Source organism: Varanus komodoensis, unplaced genomic scaffold (genome assembly GCF_004798865.1).
Source record: "Varanus komodoensis strain SLA01 unplaced genomic scaffold, ASM479886v1 scaffold210, whole genome shotgun sequence".
Lineage (NCBI taxonomy): Eukaryota > Metazoa > Chordata > Lepidosauria > Squamata > Varanidae > Varanus > Varanus komodoensis.
The window spans coordinates 59,607-76,964 of record NW_025335590.1 but is presented as its reverse complement, the minus strand read 5'-3'; the positions used below and the strand labels follow the sequence as shown (position 1 = coordinate 76,964).

At 48.7% G+C, this 17,358-nt stretch overlaps 1 protein-coding gene and 1 pseudogene across 1 annotated transcript in view; both read left to right on the top strand.

Moving 5' to 3' along the window:
* LOC123023881 (gastrula zinc finger protein XlCGF26.1-like) overlaps window positions 1–17,358 on the top strand; it is a 62,804-nt gene that overhangs the window by 861 nt on the left and 44,585 nt on the right. The window lies entirely within an intron of this gene.
* Window positions 2,919–10,448, top strand: LOC123023883 (annotated as a pseudogene).

Genomic DNA, 17,358 nt, shown 5'->3' with positions numbered 1-17,358 from the left:
CAACCCTCCCGCGGGTGCTGGCAGCCACCCCTGGGCGCCCTCCCTCTGGCTGCCTCGCAGTCCAGCTCGCCGTGCGCCTTGTCAGCAATTCGGAAGCGCTCTGGAAGCTGCCCGACCTTATTTTGTGCACGATGAGGAGCTCCCTTCTCAGTATTTGTAACCTGCCATGAAGTCTTCTCTGACTTGTGGGGACCCTGTGAACCAGCGCCCCAAAATGGCTCATCCTTGACAACCCTGCTCAGCTCTCACAAACAGAGGCACTGGCCTCCCACCTTTTGAAGCCATGCAGATCCCGCTCTGAGAAACCTTTCTCAAATAGAGCAATTTTGTGGGGACGGAGAGAGGTTCGCGTTCATCCGTTTGCACTGATCTGCCTTTTTTTCTTTCCTTCTCTCCCCCCCCCCCCCCCCCCCCCGCCCAATTCAAGAGGACCTGCTCCTGGGAAAGCCACCCGCTTACGTTTGGGGATGTCCACAGCACATTTCCCGTGTGCATCCAGCCACATTGCTTAGAACAACTGAGTTTCATGGGGCTTACTCCCTGGTAACTGGAGTCAAACTCCTTGAATATGACTGATTTCAAAGCTCATATAGAGATATTTTATTTACTACTTGTTTATGGAAGGCTTAGCGACCTGATTTGCATGATCAAGTAGCCCATGACTAAAAGTCCAGTTCTGGTAGCTGTTACTGTTCCAGCTAAACGCAGGAACTCTGGGTTGTTTATCGAACAAAGAAATGAGTTAAGCGAACAATCACCCACAGTTGACTCTGGGTTGTTTAATCCCTAACAACCCTGATTTTCCGGCTTTGCATGTAATGGGAGCAACCCAGGGTTGGGAAGTTCCCACGTTGCTGATGAACGTGGGAGTCAGGAGAATGTGGGAAGAGTGTTCTTGCGTGCTGTCACATCCACACAACGCAAAGTTAGCTGCTATGCGCAAGCCGGGTTAACATCTTCATCTTGTTGTTCATTCAGGCAGAGGGAGGGAAGCTGAGAGGGATGCTACGCACTTTGCATTCAGGCTAAAACCTGTGCAATTCGAAGGCTCTTGGCTGCTCCGCGGGGCAGAGCATGAAGATCCGGCGGGGGGTGAGGTGCCGGGGGCGTGCAGGGAAGACTTAGCCCGCAGACAAGCCAAGCGAAGGGTTAAGGCGACGGAGACGCGCGTTCCTAGAGCGCCCGTGAGCGAAGGGGCACTTGGATTCGGCTCGGCTGCGGTGGCTCCCGGCTTGGCCGTTCCGCGCCGAGTGCGCAGGCGCCGCTTTCCCGGAGGCCCGGTGGGCGCGCGTGCGTGGGGGTCCCGGGAAGGCGGGCGCTGCAAAGGGGTCTGGACGGGGGGGGGGGCTCGCCAGCGCCACGCGGTCCGAGGGGGCCACCCCCCGGGGAGCCCTGCGGGAGGCCTTGTCTTGCTCTCCTCCCAGGGCGGCCTGGCTGGTGGGGGATCTCCAGGCTTGGAGTCCCGGGGCCTCGGCGCTCGCCCGCCTGCTTCGAGGGGACCCAGCTAGTGGCCCGGCGCTCGCTTTCCGCTTGGCAAAGTGACCGAGCGCGAGGCGGTTTAGGGGGAGGACGAGGAGGAGGGATAGAGGCGTGCAAAGTCGCGTCTGCTGCAGGGAAAGGTGCTGGGAGTCCCTTTTCTCCCCTTCCTATGGCACTAGAACCCGAGGCCAAGCCATGAGCCCGATGGGTGGGAGATGCGGGCAGACCACCTCCCAGTGCCTCGTTGGCCTGCGGAATTCCCCGCAGCAGTGGAGACAGCTTCAGGAGGGATTGGAAGAAATAATAATAATAATAATAATAATAATTATTATTATTATTATTATTATTATTATTATTACAACATTTCTATGCCGCCCCTTGCCGAAGCCTCAAGGCGGCTTACAAACACAATAAAATACAATAAAATACAAAAATAATAATATAAAATTAAAATTAACAATATAAAATAAATAAAAAATATAAAATATAAAAGAAATCATGGAGGACTAAGCCGTCCGTGGGTGCTAGTCCGGGTGGCCCTTTGCTGCCCACGCCGTCTTGCGTTTTTATATTAAGCCGAGATGTTTCCAGTTTTTAAGGCTAATTATGCACATTATTTGTTTTGTAAGCAGCCCCGAGGCTCTTTGCGAATGGGGCGGCATAGAAATGTTTTAAATAAAATATATAAATAAAATGCTGCTACGTCTTAATCAGTGGGGAGCAGAGGGGAAGGAGGGCTTTAGACTCATGTGGGCTTCCACATGGGCCTCAAAGAGCAGAGCTGGAAGGGGCCACTGACCCTCAGGACCACCCCCAAGTTTGACCCTGGGGGCTGGCCACGGAGGGAGCAGCATGTTGCATTTATTCATCAAAAGCACACATGGTGCATATCCAAGAAATGGGTGGTAACCACATGCCTGTTTCTTGTAGAAAAGGGGTTCTGGGGGAAGTTTGAAATATGGTCTGGGGTTAGGCTGGCCACAGGTGTAACTGTGGTTTCCTTCCTCCCCACAGTCTTTTTCTCAACTAAGAACCAGCAACACAGCAAGGAGGCCCTTCAAGTCCTGCTGAGAAGAGAAATGGAGAATGGAGTGAAGACAGAAGAACAGGACTTGGCTGGCTGGGAGGCAGGAAATGACTCCCATGAAATCCCACAAGGGAGCAGCACAGAGCTCTGGGAAAGAGGCGTGCAGGAGGTCGTGGGTGGGAGCAGACCCAGCTCAGGCATGGCTTGCCAGCGTTTCAGGCAGTCAGGCCTCTACCTGGAGGCCGAGGGGCCCTGAGCGGTTTGCAGTCGCCTCCACCGTCTCTGCCATCAGTGGCTGCGGCCAGAAAGTCACACGAAGGCTTAGCTGCTGGACCGCATGACCCTGGAGCGATTCCTGGCCATCCTTCCCCCACGGCTGGAGAGGTGGGTGAGGGAGTGTGGAGCAGAGACCAGTGCCCTGGCAGTGGCCCTGGCCGAAGGTGCCCTCCTGAGCCAGGCAGGGAAGAGGAAGCAGGAAGAGGAGCAGGTGAGTGCTTTTCTTCTGTAGAACCTCATGGGACTGAGACCTTAAAACTCTCCTGGGGTCTGATTTTAATGCCTGGTCCCCAAGCACGGGAGGTCCTAATTTCCAGTCTCCTCGCCTTGTTCTTGTTATTTAGAGGATCACACGAGGATCCAAGGACACTTAAGTGGGTTTTCCCTGCTCCAGAGAAGAAGGGGATCCTTTTCTCCCACCTTTTCAAGGCAGCCCTTGGGATTCTTCTGGATGTAAGCCAGTTTCCAGGTGACATCGCAGTTCTGTCTGGTGTTCTGGCTCCTTTGCACATGAACCAGCCTTCAGCCCTCAGTCATACAGAGACTTATTTTTTGCACGGGCTTGGGCTCAGTAAGAATCCCACACAGCCGAAGGCCCATGTTTAGAAACAGTTCCCTCGGGCACTGCATTGAACTGTTGTGGCTAGGCAGAATTCTGCATTATGGGGACTACAGACAAATCCCCCCCTTGCGCTTTCCTTGGGATGGTCCCCACACATGTGTCTGCTCCTTCATGTCTTGTGATCATGCTTGGAGACGTGCCATCCATGCAAAGCCGAGTCTGCCCTTTGTTAGAACTCAGCTTCTTTGGGGCTTAAGGAAGGGCTAGTTCAGTGACTGACTGCTTTTGCCTGGTGACTGACTATCAGAGAGAACTTCCATATCACCTCCCCTGTTTCATAGTTTGGATCCAGGTGTTCAGCCAGTCAACTCAGCCAGCCAACAGGTAGGGCAAACCTGGATGGACCCCAGACCCAAGCCATAAGGAGCCTGAGACGAGACTTAGAGCCAAACCAGGTTTAGTCTAGTGCACTGTAGAATAAAGGGAGACAAAAGGGGACATTCAGCCCAAAGCAGTGTCTCAAAAGTTGCACCCCGGTACATGTGTTTTATACCCTAGGTAACCAATTAGGTCACCCAATACACATCTGATACATCAATGTACGCACCCCTCCCGTGCTGGAGAAAGAGTCCTTCTGCCAAGGACCAGACATTTCTCATGTCTACTTCATATCCGCTTGAGAGTCACACAGGCTTGCCATGTTCTTACTCCCTGCACATTTGCAACTTTCATGGCGGCTAGAACCAGCTTCCGCTGTCCCTTTGATTACTGTATTCCAGGTCAGGCTAGCGTGTTAGCTGTGGGTTACACAAAATTCATTTTGTTCTTATCTGCCCTTCCTTCTGGGACAGTATAACTGTGGTGTTTTTACTATGTGGCCTTCCTCTGGCCAACTACTTTTGAGGCCTTCCTCTGGCCAATTACTTTTGGGGTGTTTTGGGGTGCTGCAATTGGCAACACAGGGTAGTGCAAGAGCTTCCTTCAGCTCATGTCAGCTTTCCTGGTTATCAACACTGGATCCCCCCTGCTCCCGGTAGGTGCATCACTGCAAGAGCTGAGCCAGTCCTGGAGGCTCAGGCCCCCTTGGAAGCGCCGGCTGCGGGCCTTTGTGACATCACGGGCCAGCTCAGCCAATGGCGGGCCTGCAGCCGGCAATGGGCACCTGGCGGGAAAAGTGGCAGCCGGAGCAGGAGGAGCGATCGCGGGAAGCGCTGCGGGAAAGGCCGGGCGGGGGATGCCGGAGCTGGAGGAGGCGGGATGCTGGGAAGCCCTGGCGAGCCGCGCCGTCACCCGCTCAGGGCGAAGGGTGCTGGGTTGGCTCCCGGGAGCGTCGAGGCGGCGGGTTCAGGGCCGCCCGGGGGATGCCAGCCTCCGAGGGCAGCAAAGGTGTTCTGGTCGGGGGTCCGGGAGGGGCTAGTCCGACGCCACGAGATTTAGAGCATTACAGGCCCCATTTGGCTCCCCACAATTGTGCTGCACTGGTTTGTCTTTCAGTTTGTATTTATGTGTGATTTTGATACAAATGGGGGGTGTCAAGGGGTGGGTGGCGCGGCCCTCCTTGGCCCTCATCCAGCCAGGTGCCCAGGCCAGCAGAGGGTCCTCAGGCCGAGCAGGGAGGGGAGCCCGGAGCGGGCCCTCACCGGCGTCCCGCCAGTCCCGAGGCCCCGCCTCCTTGAGGGCAGGCAGAGGGCCTTTGTGACCTCACAGCGCGGCTCGGCCAATGGCAGGGGAGGGCTGGCGCCCTGGCAACGGCCACTTCAAAGGGTGAACCTTCACATGCTGCCGGGGACGAGTGGCCTTTTGGTGATGCCAGGCTCAGGTTCTTCCACGCCCCATGGCTAAAGAGGCAGCTTCCTCGAGTGATGCAGGATTTGGGAGGCAGAATGCAATGACGAGAGCTGAGTGCAGGTGGGCTCGGAGATGAGGCCTTCACAATCGCCTCCCCCATTTTTACCTCCCTCCTCTCTTTCCTCCCTTCCCTACCTGGGACCCACATTGCTGTTCCAGGTCCAGGAGAGGATGGACAAAGCGTCTACAGCGTTCCCCAAGTCAGGGGAAGCGCCATCAGATCCTGAACGGGGGCTGCTGTTCGGAGGGGTTGTGCAGGAGGATGAGGGAGGACCCACCTCACTGGGTGAGGAGGAGTGAGGTCTGTTTGAAACCGCTCTCCGTCTCGGTTACACCTGGGAGTGTGAGCTGCCCGAACACTCTCTTGAACTTTCTTCGTTGTGGGAAGAGACTTTTCTCTAGTCGCTGCTCCAAAACATGCTTCAACATTCCGTGTAACAATATGGACAAAGATGGGTTGTACTCAAGCAATGAAAAGGCAAGATGCTTTCGAGGACCCCCAGGTATTTTACTTTGTGCAAAGGAAATCAAATGCTCTGCACACAGGAGGAACTGACGCTGGGTGTTCCTTCGAGGCCGCCTTTGGTTTGTGGTGGAGTGGAGACAACATCCCTGCATGCACCGGGAGGTCACGGAGGAGATCCTGGCTTCTCTGGGTGAGGAACGTGGCCCTTATTGGTGCTGCTTTGTCCATATTTTGTTGACAATTCCTGGAAGGAGAAGCTGCCACTCTCCCTTGTCATGGGCAGGATTAGAATTCGGGTAACTCTGGGGGTTTGACTAAGGACAACAGTACCTAAGTATTTTCAAAGGAAACCTTACCAGGGTGTGATTTAGAGTGTGGAAGTGTGGGTGGAACACTTCCATTCTCTTCCTCTTAGCTAGGAGAATTATCACATTTTCCCAGCCCTTAACAGTATCCCTTCTAATAGCTACTATGATCCTTTTGTGTTCATACATGCACAGAATTGCAGGGTTGGAAGGGGCCAAGAAGGCTGTGGGGCCGTACCTGCTGCTGTTGCAGGACACCAGTTTACGCCACCCCTCTCAGCTGGCTGTCCAGTGTCTCCTTGAACGTCTGGTGTGGGAGAGTCCGTGACCTCTCTTGGCAGCTGGTTCCATGGTTGTCTGGCTCTGCCAGGGCCGTACAGCAGTATGTTGGTTTTACCGTGAAGGGCTTAAGTAGGAGATCATTCCGTGTTGGCACTTTCCATCCCTTGGAAGTGACCAAGATGTGTATATGTTTAGTGCCTGTTTTGTGACTGTCTTTTTATGAATTCTATTAATAGACTGATTCTTATTCCAAACACCAACAATCAAGCTTCACTCACCCTTGCTGTATTCCATTGTGCAAGAGATATAAGATCTGGCCATCTTTCCTTTGTCCGTTTTAGGGCTGTTCTAACCTTGGAGTAGTTGCATCTGTTGAGGGTACTTCATGTTTGCTCCTGGGACCATTTTAAGGTCCTTGCTAGGATAGAAACCACTGGGGACCCTGCTGCCTTTTCCTTGAGAGATCCGTTGAGTTCCTCAGGCCACCTGGCGAGGTGTTGTTCTTTGTCTCTGAAGTGCACGATGTGGTTGCTTGGAAAGGGCCTTTAGAGTGAGGGCCACTGCCTCGAATCACACGTTCCCCAGAATTAGACATTTGGCAGCAGTTCTTATTGTGACGTGCACACTGAAGGCATATGTGGACTTGCATGGCTGAGCTTATTTAAAGTAGCTAGATATTCTCTAGATATCCACATCTACCATACGCTACAAGGCCACCCTGATAACTTGTTCTACTTGTCTCGAGCTGAAGGGAACTTCCATTAACATTGGAGTCTTGGAAAATCCTGGTTTATTAGTGTTGGAAGGAGTTAGAGGGCCGTTGGGTCCAATGCCCTGCTTAGTGCAGGCCTGCAGCTTACACCATCCCTCCCCGATGCCGTTGCTTCTGCTGCGATGCTGTTCTAACAGTCAGGAACTGTTTCCTGATATCCAGCTGAAACCTGGTTTCTTGTAACTTGAGCTTGTTGTTCCATGTCCTGCACTCTGGGATGATCAAGGAGAGATCCTGGCCCTCCTTGTGACAGCCTTTCAAGTACTTGCAGGGTGCTGCCATATCCCCCCAGGCTTCCCTTCTCGAGGCTAAACATGCCCAGTCCTTTCCATCTCTCCTCACAGGGCTTGATTTTCAGTCCCCGGATCACCCCTGTTGCCCTCCTCTGAATCCTTTCCAGCCTGTTTGCACCTTCCTTCAACTGAGATGCCCAGAACTGTACACAGGACTCCAGAAGAGGCGCAGCCAGTGCTGAGAAAACGGGAACTAGTACTTCTCATGATTTGGGAATGATACTTCCATTAATGCAGCCTAAAATAGCATTTGCCCTTTTAGCAGCTGCATCACATTGTTGGCTCATAGTCTGCTTGTGATCTACAAGAATTCCACGATCCAAAAAATTCAAGCTTAATAGTTCTCTGTTTTCTCCATCACTGTCTTCTCTAATTGGTCTGAGGTATCCATGTTTCCTCATGCCGCACTGGCTAGAGCAGTTAAAACCAAAAGAGATTGTGAGGAGCTCCAAAGCTGGAAAAGTGGGCATAAAAATTGCGAATGGGTTTGATTCAGACTAGTGCACACTGGGGGAAAAAACCCAGCTTCAAGTTTAGGCTGATGGGAGCTGAGCAAGAAAGGGATCATGGGGCTGGGGTGGACAACCCAGTGGAAGGGTCAGCCCAGTGCACAGTACAACCCAGTTGCTGTACAATAGACAAATTCTGCTTGGAATATTATGATTATGAGTTTCATGACTATACTGCCTTCAGCTGAAACTCTCCAGGAGTATAAAAGCAATACAATACAATAGATAAAAACATAACAAGAATTAAACATTATTTTAAAATAGTGTGACTGAACTTTAAAAGACAATAGAAAGATCCAGCCAAGAAGAAAAGAAAGGTACCTGGCTAATCATGTCAGGCCCCTGAGTGACCAGGGAGGTCTTTAAACAAAGAGGGCTGTCTCAGCCTGGCACCAAATGGATGACAAATTTGGTGCCAAGCAGGTCACAGCAGGGCTGTTCCAGAGTTCGGGGGCCGCCATTGAAAAGGCCCTCTGAGCCTCTGGAGGGGGTTTTTTAAAGGTCTTGAGAGGAGACTGTGATTGATACTTCCCAAACAATTAACCATCATAATTGAACTCCCTCTTCCTGTTTCTGTCAGACTGGCAGATCCTATTATGAATTCTGATTTTTCAGTATTTTACAGCATGCCTTATTTTTGTAACCCATCTTGTAAGTCTGAGAACATATGAATGAGAGAGAAACAGGCTCTGCACACCACTCTGGCTGCCAATTCTATTGATAATCAGAGTTTATTTAATATATTTGGAAGGGTGTGCCTCTCCTACTTTTTAATCTTGCTAATCTAACCAGAAAACCATTGTTGTATTCTCTGTGTTCTGAAAGATTCCTCTTTTTATTCTTCCAGCTGATTTCAGGGGGAGCAATTGAAACAGCGTACACCAAAGAGGGAAAACAGAAGACCAAGAAAATTGGGTGGAAAAATCAATTTCTTTTGAATTGTCTGCAATCTGTGAAATTCCAATGATGCAAATTCCTTTTGAAGGAAGGAAAAGAAATATTTGCATTGGGGAAAGTCTGTGGGAATGCTCCGAGTTTGTAAAGAGTCGTGAAAAGCGATTCAGTTACAGGTCAGACCTTAACTTGCATCAAAGAATCCACACAGGGGAGAAGCCCTATAAATGCTCCAAATGTGGAATGCAGTTTAAGCAAGGATCAAATCTCAGCTTCCATCAAATGATCCACACAGGCAAGAAGTCCTACAACTGTTCCGAAAGTGGGAAAAGCTTCAGTCGCAGCACATACCGCAACTTGCATCAAAGAATGCATACTGGGGAGAAGCCTTTTCAGTGCCCTGAGTGTGGAAAGAGCTTCGTCACAGACCACAACTCAAGTGACACCAATGAATTCACTCAGGTGAGAAGCCCTTTAAATGTTTAGAGTGTGGCAAGAGCTTCAGCCAGAGCTGCCACCTTAAGTGGCATCGAAGTACTCACACAGGTGAGAAGCCATTTCAATGCTTGGACTGTGGAAAGGCCTTCAGTCGAAGCATGAGCCTTAAAAACCATCAGAGAATGCACACAGGGGAGAAGCCCTTTCAGTGCCCTGAGTGTGGAAAGAGTTTCAGTTAGAGAATGAGCCTTAAAGCACATCAGAATATCCACACAGGGGAGAAGCCCTACATTTGCTCTGAATGTGGGAAGTGTTTCATTGATAGCGTTAGCCTTAAACTGCATCAAAGAGTTCACGCTGGGGAGAAGCCCTATCAGTGCTTAGAGTGTGCAAAGAGCTTTGCCCGCTATAAGCAGCTGAACTCACATAAAAGAATCCACACGGGAGAGAAACCCTATCAATGCTCGGAGTGTGGCAAGAGTTTCAGTCACAGCATAAGCCTTAAATCACATCAAAGAATCCACACGGGAGAGAAGCCGTACAAATGCTCAGAGTGCGGAAAGCAATTCAAACAGAGATCACACCGTACCTCACATCAAACCATCCACACAAGGGAGCAGTCCTATGAATGCTTAGACTGTGAAAAGAGTTTCACGGACAGCGTGCGGCTCAAATCACATCAAAAAAATCACATCAGAGAGAAGCCTTATAAATGTTTAGAATGTGACAAGAGCTTCACTCATAGTTCGCACCTTAAAACCCATCAGAGAATTCACACAGGGGAGAAACCCTTTAAATGCTCAGAGTGTGGAAAGACCTTCAGTCAAAATGTAAGCCTTAAATTTCATCAAAGAGTTCATGCAGAGAAGCAACTCAACAGAGTGGAATACACTGCCATCATAGCAAAATCATGACGTCTCATTGAAGAGTGGACATACAGAGCAATCCAGAAAAACTTACCAAAAACTGGAATCGGGGAAAATGGCTTCTTGTGAAGAGTGAAAGAGTGAAATCTAGGACTAACAAATACTGTGAAAAGTAGATTTAATCAGTCAATCTCCAAGGGAGAATTTATACAAGGACCAAGTATCTCATTCCTCAAAGTGTAGCAGAAATGTCGAGCTTGAACATGAGCAAGGAACCTGTTCCAGGAACTTTTCTAAGCCATCGTGTCTCCTGCCTGGAGATTAATATTTTATTTCGGGGTTTTTTTTTGAAATCTAGAGACGTATTTACTCCCTGTTCCCTTGATTTTGTGTCTGTGCTTTCATTAAATAAAACGATATTGACCGTCTTGTCTCCTCCTCTTTGTGGTGAATGTTGCTGAGTGAAAGAGGAGGGACATGGTGGAAGATGCAGAGAAAAGATGATTCTTCTTATTTCCTGTCCGTTGCTGAGGGTCAGGATTTGATCTTCCTTCCTGCCCAGCCAAGGGTGCAAGGTTGCCTGGATCTCTGCCCAATCCTGTTCCAGTCTTCCAACATTTTGAAAGGAGGTGAGGAGAAACCGTTGGGAGGCTGGTCAGCATCTTCTGCTCATGGTTTGGCCCCTGTGCCTGCCCGCGTCCTTTTCGGTTGCTTTTCTCGGGCTCCTCCAAACACGGTTTGGTCCCATTGTCCTTAGCGTCTCTCTTTGACCTTCCTCTGAGCAAGTACATCCAGAGTACAGGTGATGAGCATAGACAAATATTTTTGCTGTAGAGCATCGTTTCTTTCACGCTCTGCAGTGAGCTCTTTGTTCGCAAACACGTCCTTCACCATGTGTCAGAAGCTTTCTGCTTGGCTTTCTTTTGCTGCAGAGTAGAGTCTGGCTTGTTATTACCTTTGAAAAACTTTTCTTAAAAGTTAATTTCTTAACTACAATACCCATTTTCATTTCTGTATTATCTGTATACTGAAAAGCAGAGACATCACCCTGCCGACAAAATGCGTATTGTCAAGGCTATGGTTTTCTCAGTTGTGATGCATGGCTGTGAAAGCTGGACCATAAGGAAGGCTGAGCACTGAAGAAATGAGGCCTTTGAATTGTGTTGCTGGAATTGTGGAATTGTGGAGACTCCTGTGAGTCCCTTGGACTGCAAGATGATCAAACCGGTTAGTCCTAGAGGAGATCAACCCTGACTGCTCTTTAGAAGGCCAGATCCTGAAGATGAAGCTCAAATACTCTGGCCACCCGATGAGAAGGAAGGACTCCCTGGAGAAGAGCCTAATGCTGGGCACAATAGATGGCAAAAGAAGAAGGGGAGGGCAGAGGATGAGGTGGCTGGATGGGGTCACTGGAGCAGTCGGCATGAGCTTAAGTGCCCTCCGGGGGATGGTGGAGGACAGGAAGGCCTGGAGGAATGTTGTCCGTGGGGGTGTGATGGGTTAGACAGGATTTTGAGACTAACAACAACATTATCTGTAGTGCTTTACTTTTACACTTGTTTTTCTTAGCATTTTATCCATATTCCCTTAACCCTCCAGTGTGCCAATTGGAGAGGTTAGTTGATCTGTTTCCATTCTTACTCGAGGTAAGAATATTGATCATTATTAAGATGGTCAGGCAATATTGCTTAGAAATGTAAATCAGCTAAAGGCCATGCATGTGTTCTGTAGTTTAGTGAGATAATGGACTGACGATGAGTCTGAATCAAAATAACTTAAGGGAATATCTTTATTAAAAGAAATCAAATTTGGGGACTTAGGAGTATCCAGTGCTGAGCTGGCAGCTCTGTCCCCCTCATAGTTGAAGTCCAAGTCTTTCCCCCGCCTGTTTCTCTTCCTCTCTGAGGTTGCTTTTCTGACCTTGGGGAAGCATCTTGCAGGATGCTTCTGAGGTAGTCGTTACCTATTTAACACTGGACTATCTCAGATTCATGTGATAATGAATAAGGAACTTAATCCATTAGCAGATGAACACTCCCATTTAAGGTGTCCAGGTTTTTCTATTTTACAGCTGTTAAGGACCAGGTTATTAAGAGATCAGTCTTCAGCCTCTAAGTGGAAAATTTTCATGGTGCCTCAGGCAACTTCCCACTCATCTGCCTCCCCCATCCCCCCATCATGCTTACCTTGTAATTTCCCTTCTTGGTGCCAGTTCCCTCCAATGCTCCTCCTCACAGATATCTGGGCGGGATGCCACAATGAGGCTCCCATGAAAGGGGTTGAAATCCCCTCGTGGTTCTCAGCCCACAGTCACTGCCAATGCCAGGTGCTGATGAATAAAGGCAGGCTGATCGCCCCTTTGCCAGGGCTGTGCTGCCAAAACCACGAGCCAGAGAGCCAGCAGTTCTGCTTCCATCCCCGTGTTTGCAGTTTTCATCATCTCTGACTCATGGTGACCCTATGAATTGAACACCCTCCAAGGGGGCCTGACCTTGGCAGCCCTGCTCTGCTCTTGGAAACTCCATGCTCTTTGTTTCTTTGTTTCTTAAATTTGTTTGAAAGCCTCCCATTAGCATTGTGCCCTCCAGGTTGCCATTAGACTGGAAGAACCACTAAAGAACATTAAATAAAATGATACCATTAAATATGATAAACAAGATAAAATACAATATATGTAGTCAAGTAGAAACAGACTGTATTAAAACCAGCGCAATTAATATGGATGGTCTGAGTGTTGCCCTAGGTGTGCCAATACAGGTTTTATTAGGCACCTGAAGATCAACAGGGTAGGTGCCTGATGAACTCTCTGGTGTGTCCAATGACATTCCAGACTTGGGGACCACTCCAGACAAGGCCCTCCTTGCGGCCTCCCCCTGAACCTCCTGAGGGAGAGGGACGCATAGGAGGGTCTCCGTTGATGGTAGAAGCTGCGACTGGGGAACCTGCCCAGTCGCATCCTGAATTTCAGCCTGCCATGGCCCTCAGAAGGGTGCTAGGCACTCCCTCTTCCTGGGATCTTGGCCACCCCTTCTCCTTAGGAGATACCAGCTGGGGGGCTGTAAAATCCAAGCAGGAGCCCTGAGGACTAGCAGCTTGGAGGTAAAAAAGAAGCGCCGTGGAGGAGGAGGAGGAGCATCTTTAAATAGGTCTCAATGGCAAATAGGTCCAACATGAACGTTGGAGACTCAGAAGAGACGTGAGTGAAAGAGTTTGAGAGTAAAGGTTGCCTTTTCATTCTTTTCAGCTGAGATTTCCTTGCAATGGTGGGGGAGTTTCATATTTTACCAGTTTGGACAATTTTTGGGTTTTTTTGTGCTGTTTCCCTGTGTGGTGCACACACACTGGTTTTGCTAATCTAACTTTTCAGTTGCTTCTGTGGCCTACATAGGCTAAAATATGTATTTAATTAAAACTGCCATGGGAGAGGCAGCTAGTCAGAAACGCTAACGCTGTGTGGAAGATGGAGAACAAGGAGGAAGGGAGGTTTCAACCCCAACATACTAAATAACTAGTTTTCAAGGCGCATCTCATTTTCAGTCTCTCCGTCCAGGCCAGCCACCTTTCCCCCGCACCTTTCTCCTGTCTCTCCACAAGCCAAAGACGTGTACTCAACCTGCAGATGACGTATCAGAGAGAACAGTAATTATTTTTTACTTCACTTCTTTACCGCCCTATCTTTGAAGCTGTTAGGGCAGTTGACAAGAAACACAGACAATAAAATAGAGGAAAAACATGAAATCAAAGAGGCATTGATAAGATTAAAACAGCTGAAGCATGCAGATCATCAAGTGTAATTCATTGGAGGTCAAGGCTAAGATCATGCACACGGTTGTATTCCTGGTCACTATACATGAATGCTGGACAGTGAGGAAAGCTGACAGGCAGACAATTGACCCTTGGAAACATGGTGCTGGAGGAGATCTGTGTGAATACCCTGGACCGGGGTCAGCAACCATTAACACTCAAAGAGCCATTTGGACCCTTTTGCTACAGAAAAGAAAACATCGGGAGCCGCAATTCCCTTTTGACATCTAAAATGAAGATTACACTGCATATATTGGTTTTTCCTTTATGCTATGTATAAAAAAACTATAGTGTCCTGCATTTATGAAATCAATGAACTGCTACAGAGGAAACCAATTTATATCTCTGCATGCAACAAAAACAAATTTTGAACTCTGAAAAAAAAAGACGCTGGGTTGAAGGTTACTATCAAATAAAATACTCAATGTCTATTTGAGTCCTCCTCGTATTTATGAAATAAAAAGCCGAACTTAAATTATCCACCTGCAGCAAACCAAACATGCCGTCTGCTTGTGTGTGCCCTCATCCTTTTATCACGTGTACCGGAGGGTGCAGTCGGCTGTCAAACTGAATAAAAAAAGGACTAACTGATACTTTCATACAGTAAGTAGAGTTTTGGCAATGCAACAAATGTAAATAATAGTCTGGTAAAATATTGAACAAACATCCTCTCCCAATGTGATAATGTTGCTGGAATATTTATAAGAATCTTCTTAAAACAAGGAATTAGATCTGTATCTTCATTATGATTTAGCTACAACTCTTGTTCAGTCACTAAAAACTGTTATCTTTAATCTTACATTATAAACTAGTAGGACTCGTTCCATATATTTTGAATAGGAGAACAGCTTCCTGCAGAGTCAGTGCTAAAGGGCTGCATGCATTAAACAGCAAACCACATAAGATTGTCATCAGTAAAAGCAGATGAATCTACCCATGTTAAACATCCTGTTTTCTTCAGAAACTAATTTGTCCATGGTTGGCCTACCAACGGAAAAAGCTCAGTAAATTGGTGTGGGTCACAGATCGGTGGCTGTGACACATATTTTGAGCGACGGAGCCACAGCAGAGGGATTCAAGAACCATGTGCGGCTCCAGAGCCTTGGAGAATGTCAGTCTGAGTTCTGTTGGGGCTTCTCATGGGCTGTTCCCATACATCCAAGGCACCACTGCCCACAAAGGGAAGTCTGTGCCCCAGCGACAGCTTCTTCTGAGGAAAGTGCACCTGGATCAGCCCTCCCTGCTGCACCGCTTTAACATCTCACTGAGTACCCCCTGCAGTAAACCTTCCCAAGAGGCTTCACACAATTCATCTCAATATTTAGATTTCCAGAGCTCAGAAAAGGTCTACACATCCGGCCTTTGAATTGTGGTGCTGGAGAAGACTCCTGCGAGTCCCTTGTACTTGCGAGGAGATCAAACCAGTCAGTCTTAGAGGAGATCAACCCTGACTGCTCTTTGGAAGGCCAGATCCTGAAGATGAAACTCAAATACTTTGGCCACCTAATGAGAAGGAAGGACTCCCTGGGGAAGAGCCTAATGCTGGGAACAATAGATGGCAACAGAAGAAGGGATGGCAGAGGATGAGGTGGCTAGATGGAGTCACTGGGGAGTTGGTGTGAGCTTAAGTGGGCGCTGGGGGATGGTGGAGGACAGGAAGTCCTGGAGGAATGTTGTCCATGGGGTCGCGATGGGTCGGACACAACTTCACAACTAACAGTAACAACTGTTTATAGGACAGCCTTCCAAAAAGAATGCCATCATTCCTAGTATCGTCCCTTGGAGTGAGGGAAGACTATGCTCCTGAATGGTCATCCTGGCCTTGGTGATCTTTAGCCAGTGGAAGAAGAAATCACACACTGGTGAGATCTCACAAACATGTTTTCCCCGACAGCAGACTGTGCTCATCAGACTGAGAGCTGGGGATGTGGTGGACTTTCTATATAATTATTACAATGACGGCGATTCAGACTTGTTGCCAAAACTCTGGGGATTTCCACTGGAGCTTTTATGAGTTATAACAAATGAGGCAATTTCTTGCACTAACCATGACAGGGACGATATTATTATTGTTGTTGTTGTTGTTGTTGTTGTGGGACCACATGTGTCCCTGAGAGTTGTGGTGTGTCTCAGGGCAGGCAGGGACGCTGCTGGAAGGAGGTCCCATCTTCCCCGTGGGAGCAAAACCCTGGCTGGACTCATGGGCACTGGCCACGCCATAGATGGTAGCTGGTTCTGATGGTAACAGGTGGCTTTTTCAAAGGGGTGGCCACAAGAGCGCTGATGGAGATGGGCATGCTCAGAGTTAATCTCATGCTCCTCCTCCTCCTGATGCTGCCCTGCACCGCCTGCAGTGTTCGGATCCCAAAATGTCCATTGCATTTAAGGCACGATCTCTATGAGCCTTGGAACTGGTACAAACCAGGAGACTACCTCATTAGTGCAGTCTTATCTTCAGAAAGTGGTGCATTTCTCCAAAACTCCTTCTTCCAATCACCTTCCATCGAGATGAAATTGTAAGTAATTCTACAGTGCCCAATTTAATGCTGTTCCGTCCAGAGCCATTTCCTGAGCTAAGTTTAAGGGTTGTTTGGTAGCTAGCCATTTACCAGTCCAGGAGGTAGTGACAGATTTTATTTTCCTGGGCTCACTGCAGACGGGGACTGCAGCCAAGAAATTAAAAGATGCTTGCTTCTGAGGAGGAAACCTATGGCAAATCTAGACAGCATCCTAAAAAGCTGAGGCATCACCTTGCCAACAAAAGTGCGTATAGTCAAGGCTATGGTTTCCCCAGTTGCAATGTATGGTTGTGAAAGCTGGACCATAGAAAGGCTGAGTGCTGGAGAAGTGAGGCCTTTGAATTGTGCTGCAGAAGACTCCAGTAAGTCCCTCGGACCGCAAGGCGATCAAACTGGTCAGTCCTAGAGGAGATCAACCCTGACTGCTCTTTAGAAGGCCAGATACTGAAGATAAAACTGAAATACTTTGGCCACCTAATGAGAAGGAAGGAATCCCTGGAGAAGAGCCTAATGCTGAGAACAATAGATGGCAAAAGAAGAAGGGGACGGCAGAGGATGAGGTGGCTGTATGGAGTCACTGAAGCAGTCAGTGTAGCTTTAGTGGACTCTGGGGGATGGTGGAGGGCAGTTAGGCCTGGAGGAATGTTGTCCATGGGGTCACGAAGGGTTGGACACGACTTTGCGACTAGCAGCAGAGTCTGGCAAGTGTAGGCATTTGTCCCTGAGCAGAGGTCAACCGGGGGTGTTTGCATCACAATGCCAACCTCCAGAATGGAACAATTATGATAGCTGTTGTTTCCATTGGAGAGTGGCAATGGATGGTACCATCAGATTTCTCCTACAGACTGGAGGAAGATGGAATTAGGATAGTCTGGGTGGATTGGACCACTTGAGGCCATTCCAGGATGACCCATCACAGGAAGCTGTAGGAGATAAGCCACCTTGATTTACTCCTGTTATCAGGAGAGGCCGAGGGCTCCATTTCAGGACAGGGCAGTACCAAGTCCCCACCTCCGTC